This window comes from Erithacus rubecula (assembly GCF_903797595.1).
Source record: "Erithacus rubecula genome assembly, chromosome: 3".
NCBI lineage: Eukaryota > Metazoa > Chordata > Aves > Passeriformes > Muscicapidae > Erithacus > Erithacus rubecula.
Window position 1 is genome coordinate 34467781 of NC_136689.1, and position 17177 is coordinate 34484957.

The window sequence follows — 17177 nt, forward strand, 5'->3', positions numbered from 1 at the left end:
ATCCAGATTTAGCCACTTGGAATTGAGGGAAAAAATGAGACTTTTGTGTGATCAAACAGGTCTGTGCAAGTGTATGTAATTAATGTGAGTTATAGGCTATTTGTCACGTTGCAAAACATTGCCTATTTTGAAATGCTAAGGACATCTTACATCACTGAGCCAAATTCTGCTTCAGATACATTGGTGTACTGACAAATTCACCAGAACTGCTCAGACAAGACAGTAAAATGCAAGCAATTGACTTTTTAATTTTCAGAATCTTATTGCATAGCAATCAGCAATTGACAGCATGTTAAAAACATCTACATTGCTGTTATTAAATCAGATTTTTTTCCTGAGTGACAGAGAACTTGTGAGAAATCCTAATGTCTGACTGAAATCACATCCATTTCTCACTGACCGAGAACTACAGGCACCCATAAAATTGCTGCAGAATTATATTGATAAAGAGGAACTATTTTCTCCAGAACCATATAGTACAAAATCAAGTGCAAAGAAGACTTAGGCTCTATTTAGTAACCACAGGTAAATCAGAAGGATGTTTAAATCCCCTCTATATGAATGTCAGTGGAAAGAGGCACTGTACAAGGTTGAAAAGAAATGCATGCACACTTTCCCCAGCAGCACCTGCTGTCTCTAGGACCCATTTAGCAAAGGCTGTTGCAGAAAGAGGAAACAGTGGTGCTGCATGGATTGGGCAATGGTACTGGCTGCTGCTCCCAAAGCCATCAGCAAAGATCTGTCTAGGACCTGTCTTCTAGGGCAGCATATGGTTTGCTAAACGGTTTTGCAACTGGGGGATGGCACACATCCAGGTGGCTTTCATTCCCTGCCAGAATTTTAAAGAGATGTTAACAATGTTTACACTTTTCAGTTTTGACAGTCTCTAAAAATTACCTATTTAAACCTTCTCTCCCTCTCTGACAACACAAAATCCGGCTCCTCTTTCAGATGCAAAGTGCCCCAGTGCTCTCTGAGTTGTCATCTCAGGACTCAGAGGAGAGAAATCCTGTTGGCAGTGCACTGCTGCCCCTCTGCCCCACCACTGGAGCCTTAGTGCTGCAGCTCCCTGTGCCCATGCCACCCAAAACCAAGAGGTGGGAAGGAACATTTCCGTGCTGAACAAATTCAGTGCCTCAAAGCTGTTTGGGGGAGTAGCAGTGGGATTGTAACAGCTGATTTTTTCTATTGTTCAGCCTTTTATTGGGAAAAAAAAAGTTATTGTTTTTAGGAGATCCATTAACAAAAGAGAATCTTGCTTGCTTGTCCAATGTATTAGTCTTGATAGTCAGCTATATTCAAAGATAAGGAATTCCCCTTCATTACTAGATCAGGCATCTTCCTCTCACCCTTTTCCAAACACACATAAGTCTACTGTCAAAATGATGAAGACTGATTTGTACAATATTACCAGCAGAGTAATAAAAGCCACGGAAAGTAACTCTCACTAAGTTTAGAAAAGGAAAATAACAAGGCTTCTGGGAGATGCTGTTGGTGGAATACTGCAGCACACCAGGGGATGTTTAAATTAAATGTAAGGACCAGGGCTTTTTGCAAGGTTAAGGACAGACACCATAGGCAGAATGTTTCATTTCCAAATGGACATCTGGCAAATATTGATCTACAATAGTATTTAGTGTGTAATGGAAAGTACAGGTTGTTACATGAGCAATCAATAGTTTTTTAGATTATTGATCCTTACAGTGGCCATTGATTTTTTTTTTAGGAGATAGGACAGTCTAGTCTTTCATTTAGCTTAGCTTAAAATAATTGCAAGCTGTGTCCCTGTATATGTGGAAAGGGACTCGATAAGCAAATATTGTTTCTCATCATTGACAACATATAAAAATAAATATGCACTTTGAGTGTTTTTTTCCTTGTTATTAGTAGGACTACTCAAATATAATTTTAATAAGATGGAAAATGAAGTTGGCTTCAGAAGAGTGCAGAGGCCACCATCTCCCCTTTGCTGTGTAACTAGAACACATAATCAAAAAAATTCAATTCATAAAGTCAACTGCTAGCATGAACGCATAAGGGATCTAACTGATTTTTCCAAACATATCATCTTATCACTCACTCTCATCCCAACTGATATAATTGTTTGCTGTCTTCTGCAGGGAAAACATGCAGTTGCTTACTGCTTGGGGACTTTATAGAAGTCTCATCAAGTACTCTTGAGTGTACTGGATTTTATGAACAGTGAAATAAGTTGATAATACTTTTTGTTCAGTTAAAACAAGCTCCGTGTGGGGAAGGACTGTCATACAAGAAATGTCAGTGAACTATGAGCCAGGTCATGCCTTGAGGTGTTAGTTCTTGTGATTGCTATTTGTATTTCAGTGCAGACTGAAGTCTTTCTTTTGACCAGGGCATAATATTCCCACTACAGGCAATCACCAGTTAACACTCCAGCCATAAATAAATTAATCCTATGTTTGCATTTGGTTGCTCTTGCAGGAGCTAGAAACAGAATTGAGGTGTTTATAGTACAGGCTCGATGCTCATCTCTGTTGACTTTCAGAGTAAATAAAGAGTCTATGTATGCATAGAGCAATGCTATTTATGCTATCTAGACAAGCTGAGAATGCATCATTTTGCTGTGCTGCATTTTCCCAGATCCAAGAAAGCAAACCACAAATCTTTCTGCTCTTATCTAGGAAGTAACTCTCTACCACTACTAAATCAACAACAGCAAGGAATGGAACTATTTTTTCAGGTGTCATATATATCCCAATGCTCTGTCTATCCTGAAGGTCATGTGTCAAATCATTCTGAGAACAGATTTTTATCTAGTCTGAAAACATTAATCACTTACAATTTAACATCTCAGCCAAGCAAACAAAACCCAGTCTAACAGAAATGTAACAAAAATGGAAGTTTTCCATGTAAATTTAAATAAAAACTGTCTTAGAAAATGAGGTACTTTGACCACTGCAGAACCAAAAAAGTAGGCCAATGAGTACTCTGAGATTTCACCCCTGACATTGTTTTAAAATATATTTGTGTAATACACCCATGGGGGCTATTCTCTGGTACCAGTGCATATCTTTGTATTTAAGAATTAGGGATTAAGAATTCAGTACATTTCATGTTCTGGTAGGATTACATGAGGTATTTGTTTATAATTAAAGATTTCCCCCTTGTTTTGGGAGTGAAAAAACTGCAAAAGCCTTCAGTTTCTTATCTTAGTGTTACATAAAGGTGAATTTGACCTAGAATGTGAAATCTGAAACTGAATCAAAACTATATAAAACAGTCTAGAGTTACTTTGGTCAGAATCTAGACTCAGACCTTTCTTAAATGCATTTTGATTGCAGATGAAGGGCCGCAAACCATCCCTTCCTATCAGTGATTATTTAGGTTAAGAGAAAGTATGGGGTTTGATTTGATCTGGGCCCATCTTTAGTAACTGCTATCAAAACCAAAGGTTTTTTGACAAATTGCTAAACTTTCTCGAGTTTTATTGACAGCAAACCAGCAAACAAAACAGGAAAAAAGAGCTTGGTCATACAGGCAGCATTTTAGTCTTTAGGACACTAAAAGTACTTTAACTTGATGTCTCTTGCTGCTTCATTAGTCTTGCCTTGATTGTAAGATAAAGGCTTATGCAAGTGGCTGTAGAACCTAAAAGGCTGTTAATTGTTTGAAATATCAACTGAAGCAGCTTTCTTTTAGAGTGTGGTCTATTTTAGCATTATAAATTCATTTTGGATGGGAGCTCCTGTATTAGAGCCATGGTTTAGTTTTTTCAATCTCTGCCTTTCTATGAAGAAAAAACCCCAGCATTTTGAGCATTTAAATGACTTCTGGGCAGTAGCTATTTATCTCACAAGACAGTATTTCAGGACATCTTTATTTTCTTTGAGAAACTCTGCAAAAATACAGTATAATGTCATTTATTGCTGGATGTGCATGCAGAGCAATATTGTTCTGTTGCCTGGTAACAAGTGAGAGGGAGGCACTTTGGAAACACTGATGGAAAAAGAGAAAGAGAAAGCTCAACTGCACACACTTGAGTAGAAGACTTATAAAGGTAGATTTGAAGAGGAGTTTGGGTCAAGGTTCTCATAGGGTTTTGTAAATTTTTTTCACATCTAAAAGCCCAACAGGATATTTTCTCGTGTTGGAATTTTATGACCAGGCTTATTTTCTCAAGCCATGTTTACAATTTGCATACTTTAGAAAGAGAAATGTTCCTTTTTCCTTCACATGCATTCTTGAATACTTTTTGAAGGTGTGTTCTCCTTAGAATAGCATACTGATAGTGTTTTAACAAAACTAATACGCTGAAGTGTTTTGGACTGATATTCTTATGAACTGTGAACAATCATGGACATATTTTAAAAGCCAAAATGCTCTGATAGTTTCCGAATTATCTAAATCTCAGGTATCATAATACAAACAACTAACAAACCGTAGATTTGCTGAGGCAAACAAATAATCACAAAGCAAACCCAGAACATATCTTCGCTGGAGTTCCGTCTGGCCACTGCTTCCTGTTTTACAAGCGATAGAAAACACCAAATCAAGGCAGAAGAGATGAGCTCACAGGAGCCAGTTTAACCTTTGGCCAAGCTCAGGCACAGTGCTGGTGAGGGTTTCAGGAGTCTGGCTTGTTGTGCTGCTGTCTGATGCCTCCCTGTCTCCCTGCCTGTGGCCAGGCCCGGGGCAGCAGTGATGGTCCCTGCTCGCCCTTCCTCGGAGGGGGCAGGAAGTGCTGAGTGCCTGCAGAGCATCTATTGCTGCAAGGTTTACTGCAGGGTTTTGAGAAGTGATGAGGGCTGTGTAGCACAAGTGTGATTGGAGATAGTGTTCAAATTTCAAGGTGTTGAGTAGAACGGAATGTAACTTTTATTTTTTTTTCTGGCAGCTGGTTAAACTCAGAAGCTGTGTAAACCTCTGTGGAGTAGTGTTTCATTTCATGTGAACATCAGAATCCTAAGAAAGAGGAGTTGCACACCTCTGGATGTTGATCACTTCAGTGACTACTAGCTACTGGAAAAATTAAGGTCAGAGATTAACTCCTCCATTATAACCTTCTGTGGCATTCAGCTGGTGGCAGAGAGCTCATGGACAGTATGAGGAAAGTATCAAGATGATGCCCTTCATATTGGTGTGTTAGTTTTTCACTTTTCCTTTTCTAGAACAATGTGAAGATAATAAAAAATGCAAGTAGACAAGCACTAGAAAATTCTTAATTAGTATCTCACTAATTAATATTACCTGTTTACTTATACAGATATTGTATACATATCAGGACCAAGAAGAAATACAGATCTAATAGAAAGCCTTAGATTTTTTTTCTAATATCATTAATCTAAGTTATTTAACAGAAGTCTGGAGGAAGCTATAAGATAAACCCTGTTGTTCTGACTCCACAATCACTCCCCTTTTAAGAAAATAATTTCCTCCTAGTAGATTGGTTCACTGAGATCTCAAAGCCTTGCTCTCAGTATGTCCCAGCAAAAACCATTTACAGATCCCTACCTGTTTTGGAGAGGTCTGTGAGTGCCACACAGAGCTGAACTTTTCTGTGAAACAAAATAAAAGGTGTATTCTCTTTCTTTTCCATGCTTGGTACTTGTGATGGCAAAATCTCATATTTTGTGGATTTCTGTTAATGATGCTACATAGGAAATATACACCAGTAATGAGGGCAGGCAGCCATTCAGTCTCCACAGAGGAAGAATAAAAAATAAAGTCCGAGTTACAGCTAAGTCATTAAAAAATGGACTTGCAGGATTATAGGGCAAAAAAGCAACATTCAGCTTCCATGCTGCAATACTAGTTTATGATGAGAGAATCAACATAATGCCAAGGTATCTTGATGTTATTTTTCCTTCAAAAATGCTGGCAAGTTTGAGGTCTGGTCATTTGCTGTTTTTTTTACAAACCCCACTCCCTCACAGAGATGCAGGAACTGCCCTTGCTGCAAGTGTTTGCCAGAGAGCAAATGAGGGGTGACAGAAACTTAGCCATCCTCTGTGGGGCAGGTTTGGGGTCACACTCAGACCCTAGTATGACCTATCCTTGCAATCTCAACACACAAAAACACTGCAGAAAAACACACCATCAATTAGAAACACCTTATATTTACTGGAAGCAATTGTGTACCTTTTACATGGGGTTGGATTGAAATTTGATACCTTAATTATTCACTGAATATAAACTTGCATATTTCAAATAATCTGTAAGGCAATTATTACCACATAAAATATTTGTGTAATAATAGTAATTGCATATGATCTGGCAGAGGGTTCAATCATTCAAAGTGTTGAATAGCCTGTGTCCATTGAACACAATATTTCAGGACAGGTTTAGCTTTACACAAGTAAGTAGTCCAATTGACCTCACTAAGGCCACTCATCTACTTAAATGTCAATATGTATCTAAGTGCTTTCCTGGACTGGGGCCAGAACATTTTGTCTTTTGTAAGACAAGGTCCTGAGAAGACCTGTTGCAAATGGTCTGCAGAGTCCTGGAAAAGCGAAGCAAAATGAAAAAGGACAGTATCACATCATAACTTAGCTGCTCATTTATTTAAGGAATGTACTTTATCTCTAATGATTGGCATTATTGCAGACAGGATTATTGCTATTTAAAGGCAGTAATAGTAGGAAATATGATCAGGTATTTGAAACATGGAATAGGCCTGAAAAGCAAAGGGACTGTGACTCTGACAGAGATAGTGATTATCTTATCAATGACTCAAAGGTATGGGGTTCACTGGCAATCATTTTGTGCATTACTGATTCTGTAGTCTCAGCAATGGAGCTGCCTTCAAAACCAGCTTGCCTGAGGATGGAGCACACTCCCTCTGGATCCTTATCTCTCTGGAGAGTCTGAAGTCCATGAACTCTGTCCGCAAAGGTCCATTGTAGACAATTGCTCTTAACCCCATGGAAAAATGAAAAAATCTAAATACCAGTGGTTGTCTCTTCCTTGATGAAAGGGTATATAAGGTAAGCCCAAGCATGTCACTGTGAATGAAACAGAATTCCCTTCAGGGTAGCTAATGTAGCTGTGGTTTTGCAGGTCATACTCTCAGTTGGTGTGGCCAACCTAACTTCATGCTCACATTAATAATTGAGAGTGTGGCAAATTTCTCAACTGCTGCTTTTGTACAAGAAAAAAAAAAATGTCCTTTGCTTCTCACTTTCAAAGCAAAATACAGATATTCAGATAATCTTGGTAGTTTTAATTAAATCACCATTCACAAGATGTAAAATATGTAATATCAAACTGCTGCCCATCACTTTTTGCCTCTCTGGGAATAACTATTTGTATTATATCAGCTTTTTCGCCAGTGTGAGAACCAAGAAATGAGTATATCAGCTATACCTAACTACACATACTTCCACACAGAGCTAGCACAACTCTATGCTGAGGTAGAGCAGAGAGAAGGCCTTAGCTAATTATAGACTGCATTTGAAAGGAAAGCAGCTCTGTATGTAGAATGGTATGTTTTAATACTTGGATTTGTAATGGTCAAACTGTTGTTTTGAAGTGTACAACCAAGATGGAAGCTTTGCATTGCCTGACAGATGTTTCAAGGAAATTTGTGCTGGTGAACTGAAAGGCCAGTCTTTAGCTGCAAGGAAAAGGAAGAATTACTGCGGAGTATATCTGTGTATCTTACACTAGCCCTATCTAAATTTAAAAAATACTTGACAATTTCAGGAAAACTAGTTCACACATAATGAAACAATTGTAATGCCTCAGGGTAAAGGTTTTTCTTCCACTGAAGTAATTTTGGATTCCCATTGGATTTATATGTCATTCACATATCAAAATCTTAAGTTGATTTCAAAACCAGAAATTCAAATAAAGTACCTATTTAAAGTACCTACTGTTTCTCTGGCCAGTTTTTCTCTTTTCCTTGGACAACTCCTGTTTACATTTGCAACCAGTATTTGTGAGCTGTTTTTCATATTTGGTACTGGGGAACAGTACAGTACATTGTTCTTTAGCTTCATTTGCTCCTTCCACATAGTTTGTCTTGCTGGAAATCTATTTCATCTGCTTCATGTAACTTCACCTATTTTTTTGTCCCCAGAGCACAGCTTTGTTTTTTATTGGGAAGACCAAGGATACTCAGAATGTGAAAACAGAGAAAATAGTTGTGAACATGTGTGTGTCTGTGTGCCCATAGTCATAATCCAGAAATCGTGCTGATAAACAATGTGAAACAAAGCATTATCAATAATTCAGGAACTTAGGCAGCAGGGGAAAAAAGTCAAAGGAATTGTTTTTTTCTCCCAGATGAACAATATTTAAAGAACTTAAATGGGGCCTCTTCAGTCAAAAGAAATTACTGAAAACAGCTGAATTGAGAGTTCTGAGATAATTGGTCCAAAAAAGAGTTGAACTTAGTTTTGAGGAGTCAGGTTACACACCTGTGCTTCTAAATGCCCAGGAAACCTTTGAGAGACTTTAAAAGATAGGAAATTAAATCTGTCCCTGAATTTCATTGCCTATCTTATGTTAAAATGCTGTACTTAATAAAGATTAATCAAGATAATTTCCCTTTCATTGACACCATCACCCTTTGCACCTGTACAGAATAATTTATGCAAAATGGCTAGTTTTACTATAGTGCCTTTTACTTGAGATTTCAAATAAGAATTAAGTATATGGTGCCTTAAAATAATTAAAACAGATGAAAAAATAAAGATGCAGACTGGCAGAAATCAGTGGACCCAGTGGGTGTACACTGGTCAATACTTTTGGTGTATACAGTGCCTCAGATCTTCACTGCTCTTTATCCTGAATTCCTTCTAGCTACCCATACAGATATGACCCAGAAAACATTTTTCTAGAAACAGATGACCAAGTGCTCAGGAAGGTGGTCACAAATTTTGGAGGTCCTGATTTCTAAATTACCCAGAGAATGTCTGTGTGGTCTTTTGGGAGCAGATGCAAGATCACACAGTTTGTGTCCCAAACTGGACAGCTAGATGCCAGCTCTGAACTGGATCCATGCATTTATATGGTGTCAACAGCAGTAAGCAGCAAGCTGATGTTGACTGGGGCTTTTAGGCTTCTCTGTAACACAGATACAAATATAATTAATTTTTAAAAGATTAAAATCAGCCATCGGATCTTTTTCTTCACCAACAGGTAAATTCATGACTTTTTTCTTGCTTAGGAAGAACTTCGGAATTTAAGGGGAAAAAAGGAAGAATTTTAAGTAGAGCAAAACCACAGCATCTCTTTCCACAGAAAGTGATTTTATTAAGTACTGAAATGAGCAATATCAAGCAGCCAAGCATGCATTTAGGCCTCAGCTGCTTCTGCTGGACAAAACACATATGTAACATATGTTGGCAATGTAATCTGCAAGAGAAAATCCCTTCTTTAGCTTGTGTCTGTTACTTACCCATTGCATCTGAATGTGAGGAGCTCTTATACTCATTCCATGTGATCAGTCTAGTTTCCTTCATCTCCTGTACAGTCATAACCCTTGGCAATTAAGTTATTTGAATTTTATTTTGATACTGTATTTTAAGACTTTCTCTGCAATAATGTGTTTTTCCTCCATCTTATCAATCTTATTTAATTTCATTCTGTCTTCTTCTCTCTTCAAATGTGTTTTTCAATTCTAATGTCTAACACTTCTTATTCTCTTTCTGCTACCATGGTTCCTTGGCTTTATCTCTCTCTCTATTTTTGACTTGCTCTTTCACTCAGTGTTCACCCTTTTCATTTTTCCTGTCTCTGTATTAGTGCTATGGAATATGATAACAGAAATCTTGAAGCTTACTATAAGTAAAGGTTAAATTTTTACCATTATGCCCTATTGTCCTTTGCTGGTCTTTTTCATGAGTTTTGTTCATTCATGCTCTTCCCCTACTATTTTCCTAACCTTTCTGGAGTTTCTCCTGTCCTTGAGCAGTGACTTAGGAATTCTCAGAGGATCGAATTTCACTGCAGCTTCTTATCTTGGATGGAGGAGGGAAAAGCAATTTGTACAATGAATTCAAGAAAAAATTATAGATCCCTACAGAAAGGGGAAGTCAGATGAGAAAAGGAAGGATGGAAGGGCTTTTTCTGTACAAAAAGGAGTTAGAGGAGTGCCAGCTGTAACAATTTTGTTTTCACAGCCTGAAGTCAAAATGTGAGAGAACTAGATATGTGAAGTCAGAATGTGAGAGAACTAGAAAATCTTCAAATACTGCTTAGTTTTACTGTTATCCCAACAGAGATTTTCCCTCCTGGTGACTCTTCTTCCGGGAGTAGGTTGCCATAGCAAAGAACAGAACAGAAGCTGGGAATTTCCTTCTGGTTTTTGGCAGAAGAAAAGTGGTACTTTCCCTTTGCTTCAGCAGCTGTTGACTCAGAAAGTGAGTATATTCTTATTAAGGCTGTGTGTTAACAGATATTTTGAATATATATTTTTCTAAAAATCCAGAGAATGTAGGAAAAGTTACATTAGTGGTCAGGATCCTGAATTTCGTGTCTGGTTTATGCAAAATATAAATGTTCCAGAGAAATTAAAAGGACTGTAACCTGTCTACTCACTCCTGTCAGTTTGTGATGGTTGTACAACAGATGTTTTGTTAAGGTCTTCTGACCTGAAATATCAACCATAAACCTATTTCTAGTAAAGGAGTTTTGAGTATGCATGTGAAACCATCTATAAATACTGTAATTTTTTTGCATTTTTAGAACTAAAAATAAAGAAAACAAATATGAACTGACTTATGCTTCAGAAATTGAAATACTGGATTAAAAATTAAATTGTGGAATTGACTTCTGTTAAGAACTGTGCTGGTTAGTGCAACATACCCAAATCTACCATTCCTAAGAGACAAGAACTGATGTTAATTGCTAATGTGATGAATACAAAAATTAATGGGATTAAGGAAGTCCATTACAAGCTTTAGGACAGGATACAATCTCACTGGCTGTTGTCTGCCAGTCTACCAGTATCCATGTCAAACAGCATAAAAAACTGTGTTCCTCATGTGTTCCCAAACCTTTTTAAACCTGCCTCAAATAATTTGCACTGTGTGATTTTTCTCACATGAGTGAAAAGAAATGCATTTTTGTCTTGGAGTACAGCAAGTTGAATCAACTCGTCCCTCAACCCCTGCAGTGGGCATATACTTAGAATGTAATGTGATTTCTTGTAATTCAGAAAAGTTGCTAGGCTAAAGTAAATTATTTGGATTTTGAGTGCCATTCAATAAAAGCACTTCATTCCTCTTTTAGACACATATATTCCTCTTTTTGTGGTATTGTGTTGCAAGGCTTCTAACAAGACAAGCTGACACCAGCACACAGATAATTGTTTATCAGCAGAAGTGTGGATGTGTTAACTCTCCCATTAAACTCTCAGAAGTGAAGACATAACACACTGCAACTCCTACTTAGCACATGCAGACCCAGTGTTTACCCTTATGGACATGATAAAATGAAGACAATTATAGAAGGAACTCAGGCTGTCAAAAAAATTCAACTGATTTTTTTTACTTACTCACCTATAATGGAAAAGACTCTCAAAGGAGTTCAAGTGTTTAATATTCTGCTATGACAAGAATTCACAAAGCACATAGTGCTGAAATTACAAATTAAAAATTTTATGTCTTTTTCTTTGTGCAAATGAAAGCTTTTGATCAATATTAACACTTTTGTTAGTTTAAATAAGTTTGGATTTGAAGAAGTTATAAAAACTCATTGTGGGCTATATTATTGGCATGCTCCTGTAATAAGAGAGTCAGATGCTTCAAATGACAAAAGTAGATGACTTATGAAATGTCTTATGTCTCACAGGTCAAATGCTCCTACATATACCCAGTACTTACTAACAAACGTAAGGAGGGAAAATACGAAATCCAATCCTTTGCAGAATCGTGGCTCTCCTCAGCTTTTTGTCACTCTGTAACTTCTCCTTAGAGGTCAGAGTACAATGTCAGGAGATGTGAAACACTGTATGTTCTTTTTAATGATGCATCAGAAACACTTCAAGAACAGGTTTGTTGTCCTGGTCCCTCTGATAAAACGTATGTGCCTCTGCTGAAATGGGCACCATGCAAAGTCTTTTCCAGGGTGCCTGCATTTCCTAGTAGAAGAAAATGTAAATTTTGCTCCACTGAAACTTTATCCAAAAATACCTCAAATAGTATTGCTACAAAATAAGTTTTCCAAATGATGATATTGAAGACAAACAAAGACTTGATTTTCAGCCTGTTCAAGAATGGCAAACTAACAGCATGCTATTAGAATATGATAAACTGCAATTTCCTGTTAAAATAACTCCAGGATTCCCAAAAGAGTTACTCAGATTTAGTGCCTAGGTCAAGAGTTTTAAAAAAGACTTAATTTCTAGTTTGCAAACTGAGGCCTTAAGGGAGGCCTCTGATATCCAGAAAGTCCTTCCTGTCTGCTCTTTAATTTTCCCTTAAAGTCTTCTCTTTTAATGGGCAGGAAGGGAATACTCTCTTTCAGTTTTTAAAAACCTTGACCTTTTTGAAAACTTACATACAAAGAGTCTCATTTTCATAGCAATATGATTTAAAGCTGTGTTGCAACCAACTAACCACTGCAGTATGATAGTCTTAAAAACAGACAGTTTAGAGAAGAACTGATGAATTATCTTGATTTAAAAAAGCACTCCTTCTGGATTCAAGGGCCTGTAGGGGAAGAGTAGATTTACTGTTAAGCTCTTGTTAATTCTCAACCATCATACTGAGTAGGCTGGTAGCCAAACTAAAAGGCATTATAGGTAGGATAGAGAGCAAACATTCCTTAAGCTGTATTTAATAGGCTAAAATGGTTGAGTTACTTGATTAAAAAAAATAAAAATCCTCATACTTAGAGTTATAGAATCATAGCATATCCTTAGCTGGAAATGGCCAACCTGGATTTTCAAAGTCCAACTCCCAGCTAACTCCTATAGTTACTGCTAGTGTAATGAACTTTCGAAAACTGAAAAAAAAAAAAAAAATCATGTACGCAATGTTAATAAATGCTCTGCAGTAGACACATCTGTCAATTTAAGTTTTTCTACCTCTTTTTGCCATCTTTAGTGCACATTGTATCATCTGCACATTTTATGTGCATATAGCACACCTGCACTTTACAGATGTTATATACAATAATGCATTATTTATAGATAAACTTTGGATAAATTATGAATCAGATTCTGACTGTAATGAGACAGCTTAAACATGTATACTTAATTATAAACAAGTATAACAAACAAGTATGTGCTAGACTGTTACCTGAACAATCAACTCAAGCAATTTAAATTATCACCAGAATTGTAGAGATACTTACAATAATGAAAAAACATATTTCAAGCAGAGGTGTCAGAAAAGCAACATTTGAGCAAGATAATTGCTAATTAAAGTTTTTCATCTTTGGAATAGAAAGTATTTAGTGTATTAGCAATAATCTGGTATTTGGCTTCTTTAAACTCTGGTCATTTAACCACAGGTTAAGGGTTTAAACATATCCTGTTTTTGGCATGTTTCTACTGCCACACTATTTGAGTTAGAAAAGTTCAATGGGTGATGTTAGCTTAGCTGTGGAACTTTGATATTTAATAGGATTTTATGAAAATAGCTAATATGTGCACATGACTGCAAGTTCTCACAGTTAAATATTGTCATAGAAGGGTCTTTTGATTCCAGTATAATCCTTATTTCATTTAACAATTAAACAAATAGAGCCTGCTGAGACCACTATTGAATAATGATAATGAAAAAGTTTCTTCACCCCTTGATCTTCAAAAAGTTCTGGCAAAGTAAGCACTCAGTTCGCAGTAGTATCACATGAACTCCTTTGGAAACCTGAGCTCACAGGGATAAACAAGGTCTCTATGAAGTAGGTCAGTCTTGCTGATAATTTCTGGGATTTGGTTTATCAGAAATGCCTCTTTTTGTATATGGAAATAACTTTCAACTTTAAGCATTCAAAATGCATCTGAATAAACACCCTACTAATTCAAATAAGTCCTGTAAAAAGAATGGCACAATAAGAAAAATCAGTGAATGGTCATCAGAAGAAATCTTAGCTTTGGAGAATTAATTATTTCCTACTTCCATCTTGCTAGCACAGCCTTTTTAGTTTAATGTCTGATACAACATTTTTATCAGTAATTGAATTTCAATATTTACATATATATATATATATTTATAATATATATAAATATATATTATATATTTATATATTGAAATACATACTATTGCATTGATTCATGTTAAGACTAGATTCAGAAGTTTTACTATTTCCTAAGTACTGGACCATCACCTTCACAGCTAAAAGTCTGCAGGTCCTGATATAATTCATTACAGAACTGCCAAGGCTAAAGTTAAATTATTTATTTTTCAGTGTTGTTATCTTGTTTCTATACAGGTTGGCCAGATAAGCAGAGTTGAAAACAGTTTTTTTAATCCTTTTTTTCTCTGAGACAGGACTGATCAAATTTTGCTAAAGGCCTTAAAACTGGTGTTCTACTATGTGCATCTTAAGCAGCAGGATGACAGAAAGCACACATCTTCCTCACCAATTTACTGGTAACGCTCTGTGACAAATGAGTCTAATAACATTTTGTGCCTGTTGTGTATAAATTTCATCCTTCAGAAAAAGCAGTGATGCTCCTAATGACAAAGTGTCTCCCGTAGGGATGGTTTGTGATGTCCACATCTGTAGATGCAATGCTGGATAATGTTTAATATTCAAGGCTGACTTTTCCTAGTTAAATGGCAAGGCAAGATGTTCAGGCAAGAGATGTTCTCATAAGGGCAAGTGGTAAAATCACTGTTTTACCAGCTAATGAATACCACAAACTTTGGCTATTTCAGATCTTAAGTTTAATATTAATGTCTTTAGTGTTTACTGTCTAAATCCTGCAAATGTTCAGGTTTTCATTTAACCTTAAGCTTTGTTTATAGTTTGATTAAATTGGGACCATATATGAGTCACGTAGCAGTGTCAGAGTCTGAACTTCCTTGACCCACTAGAAATGATAACTAATATTGTCCAAAGAGCGTCATACTTCCCTCCAATCTGCATCACACCTTATGGTTCCTTTTCTGCTGCAGTGACAAGCACCATTGTCCAGATCACAGGCAGAATATTGAAGAAAACACTCTCACCAGCATCATTCCATAAGTTGGTGGCTGTTTTATGACCATGGGGACAAAGATGTGAATATCTTCAGGAAGAAGAGATTGAAATGAGGGCTCTCATGGTCCAAGTGATCTAAACAGTAAAAACAATAAGAATAAAGCCCTGGAGCTGGGGGACAGGACTGAAAGTGTACCTTCTATCCAGGGTTTTCACCAGTATGCTGAAGGGGGATATTTATGCTGCCTTATTCAAGCTATCTAGGGTAGGTATCTGATCTCTGTGCCAGCAGTTCCAGGCACAGCCAGGGATCTCCTGAGGGCAACTGGGGGAACCTAAATTAAAAGTGTAGTGCTTTCATTCGACTATAATCTGAGTCAAGCTCCTGCATTAAGCACTGCAGCCAAATGCTGAAGGTCAGATGGTGTGGGTCGTCTTAGATGTCTCTTTGCTCAGAGTGACTCCTTGCACTCTTATTTCTGCAATTTCAAATTTTGCTCACGTTCTCAATGTATTGTCTCCCCAACTGACTCAATTTCTGAATTTCAAGCAAAGGGCCAAGTGCCTCAACTATGGCATTTCATTTCCCTTTATTCAACTTAATCGTGAAATATCAAGCTCTTGCAACACGCAGCCGCGTTAAGAGGTAAAAATAAATACGTGGCTCTCTGAGATAGTGCTCTTCCACCAAGTCCCTCCTGTTTGTCTCACAGCAAACCTAAACGAGTGTGCGTGGGGTATGCGAGGGCACTCCGGCCGAGCACGCCGTGTTGTAGACACGCTTGAGGGCAACCATCAAATTGCAGTTTCCGTTAAGCGTTTAACAGTCCAGCACTCCATCACATTCGTTCCTTTTTTAATTAAAGCCTCTAATTGGACTAATTGGGCTCTCATCGGCCTGTCAGCACCCGGCAGGGCGCGGGAACAGCCGCTCCACCGCCGCCCCCCGCCCTTCCTGCGCGCCCGGGCGGCCGCAGCCCCCCGTGCGGGCAGGGCGGGAGAAGGGCCGGGGCCCCGACGGGAGGGCGGAGGATGAGGGGGGCCGGGGAGCGGCTCTGCCGTGCGGAGCAGCCCTGAGCCCGGGCGAGCGGCGAGGGTGCGGAGGAATGCCGCGGTGAGCGGGCCGGGCGGGCGCTGCCCCGGCGGAGCGCCCCCGAGCTGCGGAGCGGGGCCGGCGGCGGGGCCGCCCATCGGCGCGGGGCCGGCCCTGCGACTGGCGGCGGCGGCGGGGGGGCGAGCCCGGATCGCTTGCCCTGCCTTCCCCGGAGAGTTTCCTCGCGGGGGCGGCCGGGGCTGCCTCTCCCCTCGGCGGTGCCGGCGTTTCCCCCGGCGGGACCGCTGCCGAGCCTTGGGCCGGGGAAGGTGGTGGTGGTGGTGGCGGCGGCGGCAGCAGCAGCAGCAGCAGCAGAGAGCGAGGGAAGCAGCCACATGAATCAGTTTCTCTCTGTATCCGGCTCCGGGCAGAGGCGGCGACCATAGCGAGGAGGAGGGGAGAAAGAGGGGGAAAAGCGGCTCCTGCAGCAGCGGCAGCGGGGCTCCGCTCGCCGCCGAGGTGGGTAGCAGGGCCGGGGCGCGGGCGGGGTGCCGGGGCTGCCGCTGCCCGGCCGGGCTGTCTGCGCCCCGGGGCGGCTGCATGTCGGCGGGCAGCGGGAAGGGAGAAAAGTTGTCGAGGGCGCCCGGGGGGCCGCCCGGCGGGGCGGCGACCCTGCTCGTGCTCCGCCGCTCCTGGCCGCCTCTCCTGGCCGGAGAGCGGCTGCGGCGGATCGTCCCCGCCGCGCGTGGGACGGGCTTTCCCCCGGGCCGGGGCCGGAGGCTTTGGGGCGTGTTGTTCTGCAAGTTCTCTTTTCGCTCCCGCTTCGTTGCTTCAGTGATTGTGGGTGTCGCTGTGTCAGGGTGAGAAAATACCGCCATCAACGCCTCTCGTTTTTCCCGGCTGAGCAGCCCCACAAGCGCAGTTCCTCCGGTACCGTCCAGCCCCCCCAGGGCTGCGCTCCGCCCGGCGGGTCGCGCGTGTGCGGGCGGGGACCCCGGGCAGCCCCTCTCCTCCCTCCCACGCGTGTCCGTGTGTGAGCGCAGGGCATCGCGCCGCGATGCGCCGC

The 17177-nt window shown here is 39.9% G+C and overlaps 2 protein-coding genes across 3 annotated transcripts in view; one reads left to right on the forward strand and one right to left on the reverse strand.

The window, feature by feature from the left end:
• LOC306798979 (uncharacterized protein) overlaps positions 1-17177 on the reverse strand; it is a 104279-nt gene that overhangs the window by 47803 nt on the left and 39299 nt on the right. The window lies entirely within an intron of this gene.
• Positions 16295-17177, forward strand: part of PLCL2 (phospholipase C like 2) — a 102414-nt gene continuing 101531 nt past the window's right edge. For both annotated transcript variants that reach the window (XR_013773518.1, XM_079299427.1), the window contains exon 1: positions 16295-16630. The gene's annotated coding sequence lies outside the window, so the exon portion shown is untranslated. The remainder of the gene's footprint in view (positions 16631-17177) is intronic.